This window comes from Aplidium turbinatum, chromosome 18 (genome assembly GCF_918807975.1).
Source record: "Aplidium turbinatum chromosome 18, kaAplTurb1.1, whole genome shotgun sequence".
Taxonomy (NCBI): Eukaryota; Metazoa; Chordata; class Ascidiacea; order Aplousobranchia; family Polyclinidae; genus Aplidium; species Aplidium turbinatum.
Window position 1 is genome coordinate 4,388,763 of NC_137489.1, and position 18,678 is coordinate 4,407,440.

Below are 18,678 nucleotides of genomic sequence, written 5' to 3' on the forward strand. Positions count from 1 at the left end.
GGTGATATTTTTCGCGAGCAAAAATTCTGCAGTTGGCACTGATATAAAAAAAATATCTGTGGTAACACTTCTTCTAGTTGCAAACAGTGATTTCATCATGTCACACAGTACACACAACCAGACGTCCTTGATTTTTCTCAGGTGCACTCCCAGGAAGTTTTCCAGTATAGACTTGGAGATTCTACAGGCGAGTGGTTTTCATGTCTTCAGCTGCCCACACTTTAATTTCATATCTTGCTGGTTTTGACTTCATATACTCTCTCATTGGACATTTCCCTCGGAAAGAGACTAATTGTTCATCTACCGTTACTTCTTCAAATGGCTTATAGAGTTTTTTGCAGTTTTCTATAAATCCATTCAAATTTCGCGAAAAGCTGCAAGTTTAGCATTTACTTTTTTTTGACTACGTGTTGATTTGTCATCAAATTCTCAAACTCTGGCAAAATGTAAGGACATTTTTCGCGTGAAGTTAACTGGTTAACATTCAGCATTTGTAACGTAATATACCAAGGGGGGTCCCATCAGGACCCCAGGTAACGTTATGCTGTTGTTTGCATATGTTTCAAATATTTTTTTAATTTTTGTTGCACTATACCGAACTTGCTTAAATTTATGACACATACAAAGATGATGAGAAAAATTGTTGCTATAGGTAAGGAGGGAGATAAAAAAATTCACCTCTGGGGTCCCTACGAGACCCCGCTTGGTATGTTAAAGGTTAACCTTTGTAACAACAGCTTGAGTCTGCCTATGTTTTCAAATTGACCATTGGCTAAGCCTTTTAAAGCCTTACAAACAACTAAGTAACATATCAATACATACCAGTCAAGCTACAGTACTTCTGTGAGAGATGTCTTGCGGGTTTGGGTAACGGAACTCAGAATTCAGAAAGCACAGCAGCAATCACAAATATTTTTTTTGCGCAACAAAATTAACTGCTAGGCCTACCAAAAAAGGTTATATAAAAATTGCTATTGCGTATGCCCGCACGATGTACCTAGTTACATCTACAAAAATTTATTTTTAACAAATACTATGTTAATGCTTTGTATATGCTACAAACAGTGCTGTATTCGAGGGTATACGGCGGTATACGCAGTATGCTCTCTGCTTTTTCGAGCAACTACAGTATGCCCTCTGGTTTTCCAAAAATAAACAATTTTGTACCTCTCGTCAAATTTTGATGTTGATAATTCATGTTATGGTGGAATAAAAATTAGCATTTTGCAAGTTGTGTATTATTTTTTATTTTGGCAAATCTGACAGTATACCCTGTGTTTTTTTTACGAATACAGCACTGGCTACAAACATGGTTTCGCACATGCTGTATTGCAAATCATTCATCATTTTTAGCCTGTGGCTAAAAATGTATAACAGTAGATACTTTATAGCGAATAACAAAATGTAGAAATATCTCATTTTAGATGAATAAATTATGTTTGCTGCATTGTCTGTCCTGTTTGGATGCCCTTTCTCAAGCTGCATTTTCCTCCAGCAGTTACCCGCAATGTTTACTCGAGGTGCAATCCAGTAGCTGAAGTAAGTACAAAAGTTAAGTGCCTGACAACACTGTTTTTGGACGTACGAACAATTCAATTCAACTACTTCAAAGGCTAAGGTTAAAAATCTTGTTATAAGTTTTTTCCCGGGATAATTTTTTTAAAGTAATACCTAAAACGCGCCTGAGTGCATATCTGGCTGAGTAGTTGTTTATAAAGATTCAATAATATGTTAAAACATAGTTTCACAAATACAACACTGCTGCAATACAATAGACAGCATGAAGCAGCGAAAACTCCACAGTCATCAAGCTAGCTTTACTGTACCCTTACTGGCAGACAGTCAAGTAAACAAAGCAACCTGTTTGCACCAATGCAACCGATAAATTACAAATATAATATTTGCGACAAGCTATTTTACAATAGTAGGCTGCACGGGTGTGTTTTCGAGAGAAAAAACTTATTAGAACGATTTGCAATAATGATCTAGAATTTAAAGTGATTAAAATTATTGCATCTACTACCCGGTTATTACATTGATCTACTGTATGTATGCAGTTGTGCCAAATGTTGTCAATACAGACCGAAAATAAAACATCTGTTTTTAATGGCTGAAAACAAAATCTTGTATTTTGGAAATTTGTTTAGCCCTGGGCAAAGATCAAAACCCTAATCTTATTCCTAACTCTACCCCTTACCTTAACCCTTCCTAACTTTAATCCTAACTCTGGCAACACCTGATTGTAACCATGGCATTAAGTGGGGAAAAATAGTCACTTCCGTTTTTAATATTATAAAAAAAAATGTTTCGACAACTGAAGTATCCTACGGTATGATTGATAATTTTTTCGAATGTAACAAAACAACCTGGCTAGCAAAAATTCATAGGCACGTAATTATAATTGCAAGTTATCTAATTAAAAAGATTATTCTATTTGGATATTAGCCTTAATCTGTTGTGTCAAACTAAAGCTTGATTCTCTGAGGAGATGTTTTTTATTGTTTGATCTGCCTGGAAAATAAAAAAATCTTTTCATTCTACTGATAGTTTGTTTATCGCTTAGCGTTAATGTCGTGTGATAATCTCTTTCACTTGATTAAAACTATTCGTTCATTTTGCTGGCCCATCTTTTTCACAGGCTGTAAATTTCGTTTCCCAAACTGGAGAAACAGAAATAAACTGTTTTTCACACTGATTCCTTTTTCTCTTCTTGCTCTATCTTTTTATTTTCTTTCTTTATCTTGCTTTCACGTGGATTGTTTTGTAATAACCACCACTGTACCAGTAGCGAGAGATGGCCGAAGCCCTTGTCCACCCTTCAGTCGGGTTGAAAAGTTCATCTACAAAACCGTAGATTCGTTATTTGTTCTTCATCTTTTTGAAATCTCATTGAGTACAATTCGATTGTCCCACACACAGCAAGAGACGAGTGAAATAGAGGGTTAAAAAACAGAATGTTTGCGTACGCACAAAAAAGTTGCTTCTAGGCTTCCATTTTAACCACAACATAGAAATAACGCAAAAATACGAACTTTGTGTACTCAATATTGCATCTCACACAGTTTTTGTTTTCTTCTGCAATATTTGTGTGTAATATTAGCCGGCATTACAACAATAGAAACAAAATATTACTTCAATAAGCTGTCTTGTCTTTTTGACCAACATGTTTATGGCAGTTTGCTCTGCATTTACGTCTGTTTTGAATTTATGCAATCTAGTTTTTTTTTAATTTGAAGTTGTGGTTTCCAGGTTTGCGCTGGTAGTCGAAGATTTAGAGTGGAGTCGTCTCTGAAGCATCCTATCATGTGTCTGGTTAGGCCAAATGATCGGCTTTCAGTGCATGTTGAACCTACTGCGTTACAACCATGTATCCCTCAGGTATCAGATTATTTTTATTTTATTTTAGTACTCAAACACGTAGCTTATAAATCAGTTAAGCCACACATATATATGAATTAGTAGTCCTACTTTAGATATGGTACTGGTGTTACGACGACAGCGAAAGACCATAAGGTCAACGAAGTCAGTGCCATCCTCATGCGCATAAAAAAAATGAAGAAGCAATAACAACGAGAGAACAAAAGCACCACAGATCTCACCACAAGATCACCAAGGACAATCGATGTCCCATTTGTTTGTTACTCGGTTGATGTGATCGGTAGGATCTTCATCCTCGGACTGAGAGTGTTTTGAAAGCTTATTCCTGGTGCTGGCAGTTTCGGATGCATGTGAAAGAGTCATATCACTGTGGTGTGGAAGGTCCGGTCATCTTGGTTGTTTGGTTGTTTACAATATTCGAAGTTTATTTAATTTAAAATTAAACTAAATTTACTTTCATAATTTTATTTCGCGCTTTCCACAACGTAGCCTACTCTTCTTCAAAACAAAATTTCATTAATTGTTACATTTCTATCAAGTAACAACCAGGGGGCGTTGACAGGGGGGTTTAGGTGGTACTTTTGGACCCGGGCCCGGAATATTTAGGGGGCCCGGATTTAAAATATTCCCCGCGACTTCAAACATTATCAAGATCTTAAAATAATCAGATCTAAAGGAATTGCCATCAGAGGTTAAAACAGCCACTTCAACCGTCAGGTGATAAAGTACCGGGCCCCCTTCTGGGTATTGCGATTTCCCTAACCACGATTTTTTTTTTTTCAAAAATACGTACGAAATATTTTTCTTCACCCACTCTTTAATTCTGAATATATAAATATTTTTGGTGGTAATCACTTCTAGCTACTTGCATCTACATCATAGCCGTAGGAGATGAGGGGCAGAGGGAGGCGGTCGCTGCCCCACTGAAAAAAAATGTCGCTAATTTGGGCAAAAATGTCCAGTTATTTGGGCAAATCAATCTTACCACAATGTTTCGACGCCTCACCAGTTTAGAAACTTTACATATGATAGTTGTTGTAATTTATGAGATACATTAATATTTTCCAATAAATGTAAATGTATTATCACCGACTTTGAAAACTGTTGCATGTGGTAGCCTATTGTAATCTGGGCAGAATGATAAGTTTCGATTCGACAACTGCAAAATAGAACTGTAAAAAAGCACAGTTGGAAAACAGAGGTAAGCTTATTAATGATATTCACTAACATGTAGGCTGCATTTCTTCATGGATAAGATTTAAAAGCCTACTGGGTACTGGAAACTTTATGAGGCTTTTTGTTTTTTCTCTATATCCCACTAATGTACCGTAGTTGTTTGTAAAAATGTTTGGGCAAAACTATCCAATTATTGGATAAGTCAATTTTACCACGAATTATGCTATGCTCGCAAAACTTGACTTTATAGCTTATCATTTTTAGATATGGTCAAACAAAATAAGCATTTGTTATAAACTTTAATAATATTAATAATCAATAGTTGTGAGGCCACATACACACCACTTTTGTGAGCACTTGATCCCGGCCACTAACTATAGTTATGTACAAAGTGAAAAAGTATATTAAATTTAAATGAAAACAACTTGTAAATTTTCCTGTATTTAGTTTCATGTTTTTGTGAGCTATGGTTCAACTGCTATCTATATTGAATTTTTTTGCATAAACTGCTGTTTGTCTTTGCCAGTCCCAGGGTTGATATGCTCAGCTATTTACTATCTATGACACAGTATTATAGACTAGAGCAACAACAATCAAATATAAAGACACATGTTATGTTGTTTTGTCATCCAATTCATGCAGTTAATATATCAGGCAATGCAAACAGTGCTATTTTTGTGTCATGTTTTGGTAATGTGGTATGTGTTGTGTGGCAACGATTGAGTTTGAAGTTATTATCTGGGAGTCATTTTTCTTCAGTGCTTGTGGTTTGAGTAGGCCTAGCTGCTTCATTGTGAAGTAAGATTATCTTTGTAAAGATCTTCTGAAAAAACATTGACTATGATTTCATTGTAATATAATATCAATATTTTTGGTATCAAAAGTAGTTTTGTTCAAAGGTGGAAGTTTGATGCACATAGCATGCTGCATGATAAACTGTCAAATTCTTTTCAGGCTGTAGGATTTGAAGCAGCATGGTTTGATCAGTAAACAGATTGTCATTTTAGGTTTTTTCAATGCAAATTTACAAATATTGAGTCTTTGGAGTATCCTTAAATTGAAAAGATTGAGCTACTTTTGGTCAGGCCTTTTATTGAAGTTGGGCTGGAGATTTTCATAAATTATAATCTGGTGACATGAATATTCGGCAATTATTGTTATCCAGTTATTGGTGAAGTCTCAGTTCACGTTTTTTTGAATCCAGTTAGGCTTAATATACCGTATATTTTTTTGAGATACACAAGGATGTTTTAATTTGATGGTTTATTTAATTGGGACACAGACTATGAACGTAGATTAAAGTAAGTTCAGCCTTGTTTTGCTGTTGTACGTGTTTTTTTGGCTATGGCTATATTTACACTATATAGTGTAAGAATAGCCTCAGTATTGTTGCCAGATAAGGAATTCTGCCTTAATTTGAGCAAAGTTTAAAGCTGTTGAAAACAAAAACTTGTATTTGGAATTTTTTTTAGTTCTGGGCAAAGATCAAAACCCTAAACATATTCCTAACTCTAGCCCTTTCCTTAATCCTTCCTAACTTTAATCCTAACTCTGGCAACTCCTCATTGTGTAAAAACAGCCACTTCCTTTTTTTTGCTTGTGTTTCGTACATAGGCAAGTTGGTGACTCTCAGAGATTGTGAGTAATTTTGCATTTTTGAAAATCTAATATACGCAAAGACAAAATTTGGGCAAATTATGTTCGCCCCCCCAAAATGTTTTACTCTCCTACCACTACTCTACTTTACAAAGAATTAATTTCAGCCGAAAACTCCAACAATTTTAACATACCGACGAAGATCATGATTGAGAGCAAGGATTTTGTGGTTTTTGGAGAAATCCCTAATTAGGCTATGCGTAATGGCACAGTTGGGGAAATTCGTGGATACGACAAATCTTTGAGAATATATTTAAATGATATTCCTCTTAATTTTCTACTTTGAACGGCATGTGTCATCCTCATTTTAACAGCAATTTGTCGGTGAAGGGGGCCCGAAAATGAATGGGTACCAGGCCCGAGAAATCCTGTCAACGGCCCTGGTAACAACAGTAGTTGTCGACTGCAGGCTTACCTACCATCAGACTACAACGAGTTGAGAAGAAAAAGAGCCTGTGGTCATCACCAACCCCCTAACAGTTTGTTGATTCATGTAATCATCAGACTACCACGTTTGATTTATGACGTCATAATTAGTCAGCATCATTTTGCTTTGTTTATAAATGCATTTGATTGTTGCCGCACTGGTCTATTGTCCTAGCACAGGAAGTAATAACACTAAGCGCTGGGGCAGTAAAAACTTTGATTTACAAAAGAGTCACACTATCTGCATAAAGTAGATTAGTTAAGAAGATGACTGAAAGTGATTTTTGAGCACATTATTGATTAGACCCTCAGGAAGGTAAAACTATTTTGTCAGCCGAAGAGATTCAGTATTCACATTGATTTAAATGCATTTTTATAAAACTTTATACTGTATTTTTCAATTAGCTGTATGATTTAAACATAAAAGTTAAACAGCACTGCTGCTGCAAAGAATAAATCATTAAGAAAATTGAAATCTTTTAACGATCCAACAAAGTTGCACATTTTTTTATATTGCATAAGTGGAGTGGACGTGTGGCGAAAATTCTTGCGCGACGTTCGAAAGAACATCGATCCGACACCACTTCAGAGCATGCAGCTGTGTCTCACCAAGACATTTCATGTCATGCCAAATTACTAAGCAGCTGACTTGGCGACTTTGCTGTGTTCTGATATATGTTGTGATGCTTCTGTAATCATTGAAGTGTGCTGTATGAGGCAAATAAAACATTGTTATCCTTCAACTACGGTGGAATGGCGCAGCGGATAAGGCGTAGGTTCTCCAATAATGCAAACCTGGTTCGACTCCCGGATTAAGCTGATTGTTGAAAGTACTGCTCGCCTTTATCTAGGGTGTCATAAACTGGGTGGGCATAACTTTCCTTAATGCCGAAGGCTTAGTACAATGAGAGCCTTATTTTATCCAGGACACTTCGAGTCAAGTATGGGATCCTTTTTATTTTACTTTGGAAACCCTTTTCTTAGCTGATACAGCTAAAGGAGCAAGTGGCAACAACCCCGTAAAAAAAGTGGCTTTTTTTGTTTGTTTGTTTATCTTTATCCTGCATTGCGGGAAAGCGGACTTGAGCGCTATGCATCGGTGTACGCCTTCCGACGTACACCTGACCCACGCTGCAGCCGACGGCAATGAAAATTGGAAAAGCTTTAAAACGACAAAGTTTCAAAACATTCATCGATCAACAGCAGAACTGACCGTTTGGCACTTTGGTTGTTTTTATGATTCATAACTTTCAAACAGTTAATTAATATCAATGCCTTGTGGCTTGTCTGCTACAACCGAAAATCAACATTGATACAACGTTTATAGAAGTAAGGTGGTGAAATCATCTCAACAAGCAAATCAATCCTTGTTTACATTGATTCAAAGTCTGGAGACGTTGAATCAATGTAAACAACAGATAAAACAAGAACTGTTTTGTCGGCTGGGTCAAAAGCCAATTTAAAGAAAATGTTTTCAGTTTGACAACACACAGTAGAACAAAAATGATTAGTTTGTTTAATAAGTTGCAGTTTTATCTTTGTGTTATTTTTAGGGAAACCCTTTTAAGGTGAATTTATTGGTCCAACCGATTTGTCAATTTTGTCAATTTATATTTTTATTGGTCAATTTATAGCAACGTTACATACAAAAAGACAAAATTGCAAATTGTCTGTGCTACCTAGCCTTTTATAATTTCGTATCCAGGTGGTGAAAGATTTTGAGTACGTGATAGAAACACGTTAAAGAAGCCGATCTTTAAGCATGCTTGAAATGTGTTGCCAAAGACACAGCCGCATGCTCATGAGTGGTGTCGAACTGGCTCTCTCAATACTCGGCACCACGACTCTCATTACTCGGCTATGCAGCCGTGCATATTATTATGTGTATATTACACAATACACAGTGTGTGCAAGCGACAAAAAAACAGGATGCATAAAATTATTTGCTCCACTCACGAGGGATAAAACTTTGGAATCCTACTGTTTATTTCTAAACACCTCTAAGCAATAATATCTCTGTCATTTTAAGCAAAATTATATAAAAAATGCTTTTAAAATGAAGTGATCACAAAAGCGATTTTTTACCGCTGCCTCTCAATCTACATTGCGCATTTTTATTGCAAAGATATCAACTTGTTTACGACTGCGACAAATTTTTTGAAAGCTTTTAATAAAAACACATAATCATGTCTTCAACTGGTGCACAGTTGCTACAAATGTTTCAGTACGCATATGCATAGAAAGTGTAACGAATTCTGATCAAAAGCGGAGATTAGCGTAATTCCGAAAAATAATTAATTAAACAAAGCTAGTTTAAATATTTGTATTTTGTATTGTCATAAACCTTTGTTAAGTACCAAGAAAATATGTTCGAGTTGGATTGCTCAGTTCTACAAACATGCAGCAATGATAGATGAGTTGGTGGAAGTATCAGTGTTGGTATGATATGGTATATGGGAGAATTATGTTACAAATTAAAACAAATGTACAAATGTAAGTCAAGTCAAGATTCTATTTGAATAAGGACCTTCTGATGATCCTCCTTTTAGGTGAAACAGGCTGTCAAGAGTTTAGACTAGAGACTAATAACTAGTTGAGAAAATTCAGATAATACGAAACCAAGGAACTTTCAGAAATATTTGATAAAACTACCATTCAACGTTTTATAGGCAGAGAAAACTTTTTCTCGAACCGTAGAAAATTTCATGATCAGATCACCGCTTCAATGCGTGATGGAAATCTACAGATAAATCTGCATCAGGCATTGCAGAGTGCAAAAACAGTGTTGCAGAACGCGTTTTCGAATATTAAATTTTCATCAGTGTAACTACGTTTACGAACGCAATAACAACGGTTAAATTTAAACTCAATACAATACATTACAAACATTATAAGGACATATTCTCAGTGTTCAATTGAATATTAATAAATCCATGGATGGATTCATTAGTTTTCATTGTTTAAAAAGTAACTCATAGTGTAGCAAACGTAATTGAAACTGTGCTGTTTTTATCTTTAGCACTGAAATACAATTGCAGAATACTTATCTAAATGTTTTTTTTTTCATATAATAAGTAATAATGAATGTAGCTGTGTAATTCTAACTGTCTTTGGCAATTATTTTACTCTCTTTGGTTTTATATAATAATTATGCATCTTTGACGTCCAAATGATGTTTCTTAGGTTGTCTCCCAAAGAAAGACAAGCTGCCTTCAAAGTCTTAAAAAGAAAGTAAATTGGCAACTTCACATGGCAAATACTAAAGAAACATTATTTTAAAGCAAAAGACCTCAGTGGAAAATTACGACGAGAAATCATAACGTGTTTAATAAAAAGCTGAAATATATGCATTTTACAAAAGACATCGAAATTGAAAAGTAAACATGGCCTCAGATTCACCTAACATTTCTCTCTTAAGAAATTCTTTGTGTGGGTTGTTTGTATAGTTTACCGCAGTATGGACTGTTTAGTTTCAACAAACATACCGTTTTCTCCTGTTTCAACAATGGAAACAAACGGTAGAAAGAAACAAGAGATAAAATCGACCTTTTCTTGACAAGCTCAAAACATGTAAAACAATTTTTTGGTTTTGTACCAATCACTGTTAAAGAATGACAACATGCATTTAAAAATTTAAAATTTTGCATGTTCGTTTAGTAGCTGTAAGCTGGGATGCATCGCAATACTGAAGAATATAACCCTCGCCATTCCACATGGCCAGGGAACTGTGTTCCGAAAGCTAGTGACAAACCGCTACAACCACAGCGAACCCGCAGTCGCCCATCAGGCCACAACAGGCCGCTTGTGTCTACAATTGTGAAGTAAACAACGATCATGCTGCTCAAAGGGATACTCAATTTATTATATAATCAATTTTATTTGTCATGTTCTGTCAGTCAGCAAGAGTGAATTTATCATAAGCCTTGAATTTGTAGAATTATGTTTCACAACAAAATGGCACAGCATGAAACCATCATGACAAAATGAAGAAGGAAGCAATAAGTTTGCACGGCCAACAATTACTGTGCTTTACAATTTGACAGACATGCGTTAATTTGACCTCATAAATCAGCAAAGTGATGTTGTAGGGACGTTGGTTTAAGCAAATTGAAAATACAATTATTCATCTAGAAAAAAATGTATAAAATGCTTATTCGTTTGCAAAAGGTAGCACATGCCAATAATCCTATAATAACCAGACAAGTTTATATCTGGAGACAAAATAAATTCCTTGAGAAAATTGTTGCCATAGTTGAACTAAACAATTTCCGCCGGTTATTTTTTTGGGTAACTGGACTCCCCCACTCCAATTCGTGGCACATCTGTTACATTCAGTGATCATGGTAAAGCAATGCTGATATACTTATAGCCACAAAAACAACTAAAACATATTGTAGCGGATTTTCTACAGTGGTTTAAACTCTGATGAATAGACGTTGCGATTGTGATAATTTGTCTCGATTGATCAAAACAGTTTTCTGACCTGCAGAAAATTCGAATCTTAACAACTCTAACGCTGAGACAATGCATTGGTTGGAACAATTGGTGGGTGTTACCCGAATGAGTGTTTGTTAAGCAAGAAAAAAATTTTTGTGGAGAAAAGTGACCAATAAGTTTCACCTGCGTTTTAAAGTGAATAAGAGATTGTCGGTTGTACCGATACGATTGGGTGAATTTTCCGCAAATCTTATAAAATTTATTTTGACAAAATGGCGAAGGCAAAGTGGCGAAACCATTCCCATACTTTATGAAGCGAGTCAAAGCAAGTAGGACATGTTCACGTCTTGAAAATGCCTGATTGGTTCTTCTGGTATAAACTAAGCTAAACTATCACAAGATGCTTCAGGTGATAAACGAGCGTTTATTCCGACGTTTCGTCAATCAGACACGAATGACTTCTTCAGAGGGCTCGATCAGATGACTACCTGTCTAACATGGCAAAACACAGGACCATGATGCTGTAAATCAACTAAACATGCCAAAATAAATTCAACTTTGGAACAAAAACTATCGCTCGCGAAGTTCAAAACTAAAATTTTTTTTTAAATATTATGGATGAACAAGAAGTTTAAAAAACAGTCTGTCTTAATTTCTTGTTCAAGACTTTATAAATATCAATGTTGACATTAATCACGTATCAGCAGCACGCTGAGTAACAAATTCAGTGTTCAGGTGAAAATTGTTGAAAGATTGTGTATTGTGGTCATTTTCTCCAATGCAATTCTGCCCATGTGCTGACCCAGACAAACATCAACTGCTTTTTACATTGATTCAACGTCTGCAGACGTTGAATCAATGTAAAAAACGGTTGATTTGCTGTCTGGGGAGTCACCTGCCAATGACCTTTCGCAGTCCTTCATCGCTTTTACGGCATCATGACCAAACAAAAGCAATCAGACGTGTCGTTGTCTAGATCCCGGAAACACTCTTCAAAATTCGTCACACTTTTGCGCTTGCAATTTTACCACGTCATACAAAGGTCAGTGAGAAATCATAAGAATTTAGATAAATGTTGCACAACGTGTCCGAAACGTATAAATATATGAACGAACAAATAAAACTATAAAAAAAAACAACAGCCAAGTCCAAACCAGGAAACTGGATAGTATTTTCTTCTTGTGAATGAAGCAACCGGTATTTCAAATCTACCATTTTTTACGTTTTGTCATAGCCAAATTCATAGCAATTAAAAACAAGTTTAAATCTACTTCATTTTTGTATTGGAAATCTCCAACTCAAAAAAAGGCAAGTTTGCTATCTTCATTCTATACTATTAGCCATAACAAACAAGTTTGCCATAACAAACAAGCTACACCGTTATGGTTAGCGAGTCGCAATTGCTCGCTGGACTAGTGAGTGCTCAGCCTTGTGCTGATAGCCAGGAAGAACGCTCCCTTCTCCACAAGTTGGTTCTGTTCAAATATCATATGATATCATACTTTTCACTTCATCATCTCTTTACGCGACATTACAAATGACGCTGATCGCCAGGCGCAATGTGATGTTTGTGGCAACCTCACTTCATCTTCGTCCTATGATGTTTGAATATCCCCCTTTTGGATGAGTAGACAAAGTAGTAGCTTTAGTCGTCTTGATTCATCTTCATTAATGTCGTTTTTTCTTCTCACATACTGTTAGGCATTTCCACTTCATTTTTTCTTTTGCAAATGTCTAATCATTGTAGCCAAGGCCTAGCATTTTGCTTGAGCGATCTTGACTACAACCATGGCCACCTCCTGGAGATGCGGCCTGATTTGTCACATTTTGCAGATTTTGATTACAGCTACTACTACTGTTTGACTGACATTTTTTGAGATGTCTTTACTTTATGCGGTTTCCTAATGACATAAAACTTTTTTGTTGCCTTGGGGAAGCAGTAGAAAATGAGAAAAAGTAAGTTGAAAAACGCTAAATCAGACTGTTATTGAAAAATTAACAGTCTGACTAAAATCTTTGAAATCAAGTTTCCTTTGTTTTTCAACATGTGGGGATGTTAAAACTTATTGTGTCATCTGGGGAAAAGAGAAAAGAAAGCGCAAAAATCTAATTTTTAGAAAAATTTATTTAAACGTTTACCCAAAGTTAGAAAAACTTGGAAATTTTTTCAAAATGTGACAAATCAGGCCGTATCTTTAGGTGACCATGCTACAACTAACAGCAAACTAAAGGTAAGTCATACCATGGCCACCTAAAGATCTCCTGGTGGCCATGGTCATACAAAAAAAAAATACTCACCAAATGGCTGACATAGAATTTTAATGGATATTTGCTACATCAACTAAAATTCATTTGCCGAAAAGAAGCCTTCTAATATTGAAAACAAACTGTAGCCTACTGGTCTCGTCTGAATATCTTTTTACTGTTAGGCTATGCTTCGAATCCTTTAATGCATTTTACAATCCATATATTTCAAATGCAAAATCTTACATGCAAACGACATTATTCAAATTTTTTGAGGGTAAAATTTAAACATGGTCAGGAAGTGCAAATTGATAGGAACAACTTCTAGACTACCGGTACCAAAAAGCACTCAAAATTACTAACAAAGTAGGTTATGGCATTCCAGCATGTAAAATAATTACGAAAAAAAACTTTTTTTTCTATCCATAGCTTGGCTATAGGCCTACACCTGCAATTTGCTGCTAACATATTTGAAAGAAAAAGAGCTCTTCATATAATAATAATGGGCTAATCATGTTGTTATTTGCGCCCCTTGCGATAACATACAGTACCGTAGCCTACATTGCTATCACAGGTTACAACAGACAACAGAAAGCAGCGAAGTGACATATAGTCATCGAGTCAGCTGCTTCCCTTATTTTAGCTTGCCATTAAGTGTCTTCGCCGAGACACAGCCACGTGCTCTGGAGCGGCGTCGAACCCACGTCCTTTCGAACGTCGCGCAGACGTTCTCACCACCGGGCTATATGCAACCGACAGCCATAGATGATGAAAAGAAACAGCGAGAGAAAGCATGTCATATACCGTACTATGATTTCTTTGGACAGCTCCGAAAAGATGCCGGTAAGCAGCCAGTTTGTGTGATATTGTAATAGCATTAATAGCATTTTAACACGATCTTAATGCTTGCCCTCTGCAACAAATAGCTTGAAGCATTTCATCAGTACCGGTAGTTTAGTTTTTGCCTATTTTTCTGAGTAGTCTCACTACAAATTAGATTTATTCTTGACCCTTTGAGTAGGAACAAATGTCATCAGCTTCATTTTATTGACTTAAGCTGAACATACGTTGGAATCGAACCTTGGTCTACCAGACAAAGGATGCCAGTAGCCAGTAAGCCGTTGTTGGATCAGCTGCGTGCTTGACGAGAGCTTAGCTACCAGAAAGCAAAAAGCCCAAACCTCTTAAACAGGTCAGCACTGATTGACTTTCTCCAATATAAAATACATTTCTAAACAAATTGATAAAGTGTAATTACCTTTTAGCATACGACAACTCCGCATCAGCTGCACCATATGAACATCCGCGTTTCTAAAAGCATTGCACATGTTTGTGACCATACACAAAGCTATAGCGCCACCTTAAGGTAAAATATTTCAATTATGGCAACTGGTAATTACATTCTGTGGAAGCAATTACGCTGGCGCAATTTCGCGCATTCTGTTAAGCAAGCATCTGCAAAATTAATTTGTGAAAGAACATTTCTTCTTCTTCTTGCGTTTGAGGCCGCCACAGATCACGTTGTTACATCCAGGCGCAGCAGCCAATGGATTGTGTATTCATCGAGCGTTGTTAGGTCCACATGTCTAACTTGTGCTCGGTATAGGCTACAGGACATTGATAGATAATGTGGTGTGCAGTTTGAAAATCTGAGCCACACGCACAAGATGGTGAATCGGCGAGGCCCCACTGGAACATGTTGCTGCTAAAACGGCCCACTCCAGTCCGCAGGCGATTGAGCTTCACCCATTCCTTCCGGGGTAGTTCTGCTCCAGGTGGGGTGTTGGTATTGGGAAAGACCGTGAATTGGGTTGGTCTCGCAACTTCTCTCCATTCACGGTTCCAAACTTCGGAAATGTGGAAGTTCGATTTGCACATAGCTGCAGCATGTCGGGAGAACGGGCGTCGAGATTTCAAGCGCTGGGGCTTTTGGGAGTGCGAGGTTAGAACAATCTGGTTGAGGAGGTGGTCATCCCTTGACATAGCTTGTAGGACCAGACTACGTACGTGGTTTTTCCTGCGAAGTCTACCTGGGGCGATGCCTGATAGTACCGGCAGAAAGTCAGTGGGAATTGGAAGCAAGCATCCGGTTATTATTCTCATGGTGGTGTTGAGGGCAGTGTCAATTTTGGAAGTGTGTAGGCTACGCTGCGGCACCAAGTGGGAGAAGCATATTTGGAGGTGCTGTAAACAAGTGCAAGAGCACTTGTACGGAGTGTGGATGTACTAGTACCCCAGGAAGTTCCAGCTAGGCATCTCAGCAGGTTGTTGCGTGCTGATAGCTTAGCATGGAGGGCTTCAGCATGGTGTTTGTAGGTTAATTGTCGGTCGAGCTTCACTCCTAGGTAGGTGGGACACGGATTGTGTGGGAGTGGGTTTCCGTTGAGAGAGACTGACAATTGGCGCGTAGATTCCATGTTGCAAAGGTGAAAAGGTGTGACGGTGGTCTTTGCCAGGCTCAGTTTCAGCATCCACAGCTTCAGGTAGTCTGCGATTTGGGCCATGTCATCTGTAAGTGCTTCCTCTACCACATGCCAGGACTTGTCATTGAGTAATGCCAGATCATCAGCATAGCCGTACTGGCGTGACGTAGTCTCTGGCATGTCACTAATGTAGGTGTTAAATAGTAGGGGTGATAAGCATGATCCTTGCGGAACACCGTTTTTTAAGCGGCGAGGCCGGCTGCACTGCCCGTCACTCGTCTTAAGCAAAAAGGTCCGATTTGCAAGAATATTTGCGAGAAATCGCACTACCTTTTTGTCTGGGATCATGCGGAGGAGCTTTAGGGTTAACCCTTGGTGCCACACAGTGTCATAGGCAGCAGTGAGGTCCACCAAGATTACTCCTGCTTTGTCGCCCTTCTCAAAACTTTCCTCTATATCCTCGGTCAGCTTGACTGCTTGATGAGTCGTACAGCGTCCGTGCCGAAATCCAGCTTGTTCTTTTGGTAGCTAGGGATCAACAACTGGCTCGAGTCTAGTTAGCAGGAGCCGTTCCAGGATCTTGTATGGGACGCAGAGTAGTGATATTGGACGATAGCTCTTGGGATCATCAGCTGGCTTGTTTGGTTTAGGTACTGCCACTACAGTTGCTTTTCGCCAGATTTTAGGTATGGCCTGGAGGGTCAGGCAAGCAGAATAGAACCTTTTCAACCATGCCAGACATTTGGAGCCACAATGCCTCAAGAATTCTGGAGGGATGTTATCGGGCCCTTGTGCTTTCCCGCTTTTAACTTGTTTGATGGCAGACGCAAGTTCTCTGGTGCTGAAGGGGGCTGACAGATGGCCATCTGCGCTTGGGGCGTTCCAGAGCCTGCTGCATTCCTGCTTCACTGCAAGGGCGTGCTTCTTGTTTGCCACTTTACATTTGCCATTGGCTAGGAGCTGTTGTGCTATGGCGTTAGCGGTTACAGGGCATTGTTTAGGATTGGAGGTGCGGCCTGTAAGGCGATTGAAGGTTTTCCATGCAGCTCTGGTTGAGTGGGTGAAGTCAATGCCTTGCACTGTATCTTCCCAACGCTGCTTACGTTTCACATTGAGGTGTTCTAACAGATCAGTGGCAGTCATGGATGTCTCTTCACTGGTTTTTGAGGCCAGGAACGCATGATAGCGTTTGTTGCATTCTTCGTCCCATGATGGTATAAATTGACGACCGAATCCACGGGGGATAGAGTTCTTTGATGCCACGAGTAAGGTTTTGCAGAAGACTTTATAAGGCTTTTCCAGTCCGTCAGAAGTTGGTTCTGGGAGATGCCGGGTTTTCTTTTCAACCAGGAGTGTGAACTTGGCCCAGTTTGCCTTGCGAAAATTCCACCTCTTCACAGGTTTGCTTGGGACTGGGTTGAATGGGTTTTCAGGGGTGATGAGCGATGGTCTATGTTGGGACTTAGGAAAGGGGCTAAGGATGGTACGATTTGGTAAAGGTCCTTTTAGGTTGGCAAAGGCCAGATCTGGATTGGTTGTTGTTTTCCATCTTCTTGACAAAAAACTGTCTGGTTGTTTTGGGTTGAACATTAATTGGATACCAGTGACAGCTGCCCATGATTCAAGCGCTATGCCGTCTGCATTTGAATGGCGGTAGCCCCAGGTTGTGCTGTGGGCATTGAAGTCTCCGGCATATATGCATGGTGGAGCAAAGGCGGGAATGGAGTTAGCTTGCAGACGTGTATTTGGTGGTTTATACACGTTGATCACAGCTGTGCCTTCGATTTCAGTGGCTGTCCATTCAACTTCACAGTCAGGATTGGATGAAGCAATCGGTATCCACTTAGCGGAGTTCTTTACATATGTGGCTATTCCATAAATATTGCTATTGATGCAGCTGCCAGGGTATATCCACTGAGCTTTGACTTCGATACTTTGGTGGTATGGGTTTCTTGCAGGAGTAATGCAGTCACGTTATGCTTTTGTGTGAGATGTTCCAACATGTCGCATTTGGCTTTGGTAAGGCCTTCAACGTTTAGCTGCAAGATTGTGACTCCGACAGGAAGATGAATTTCTCTCATTGGACACCGGGGTGGAGGGTTTATCCTTTTACCACCCCAGGTGCCATGTGAGTTGCAGTCTCTGATTGTTGCCATTCGCTTCATTAATATGAATTACCAGGACTCACCACGAGGAGGTTGGCAACATGAGTCCCAGAACATTTCTGATAGTATGTTTCATGACTTTACATCACAAATCCCCAGACTAAAAGAAAGTCATCTGAAAATAAAATACGATGTCTAACTGTCTATCGCTGTTAATTCTTGCTACAATCGGCTGTCGAGAAACATATAGTTGATTGGATGGTCTAAATGGCTAGCGTGGAAGCTACACTGTTATAGTTGGCTAATCGCAATTGCTTGCTGTACCAGTGAGTGCTCAGCCTTGTGCTGATAGCCAGGAAGAACGCTCAATTCTTCACAAAGTCATCTGATCTTACCAAGGTATGTTGGCTGCATAGCCAAGTGGTGAGAGCTCTGGTGCGTCGCTCGACACGGCGCCGGTTTGTGGACGCTCAAAAGCATATGACTCTATCTCTGGCAGAAGAACACATAAGGCATGTCTGAAGGTGGACACAAAGATAGCTTGCCTTCCCGTCTACGTCATGTAAATCTTTGCCTACCGCGCGAAAGTTTGGATATGACAAGATCAGAGCATCGAACTTTTGGAAATTTACCTCGGACTTAGACCATCCCTGAGAAGTTGTTTCGATATAGTACGTTTTTTCTTAGAAGTGTCTTAATTTAGGCCCAAGAATCATTGGTACTGGGCCACAATTACCCTCTCAATGGACCTGCGTAGCACTTTCGACTGGTAAAATCACTCAGCGAAGAAATACCACTGGCACGAAACAGAAGATTTATCAAGCCTCACAGCG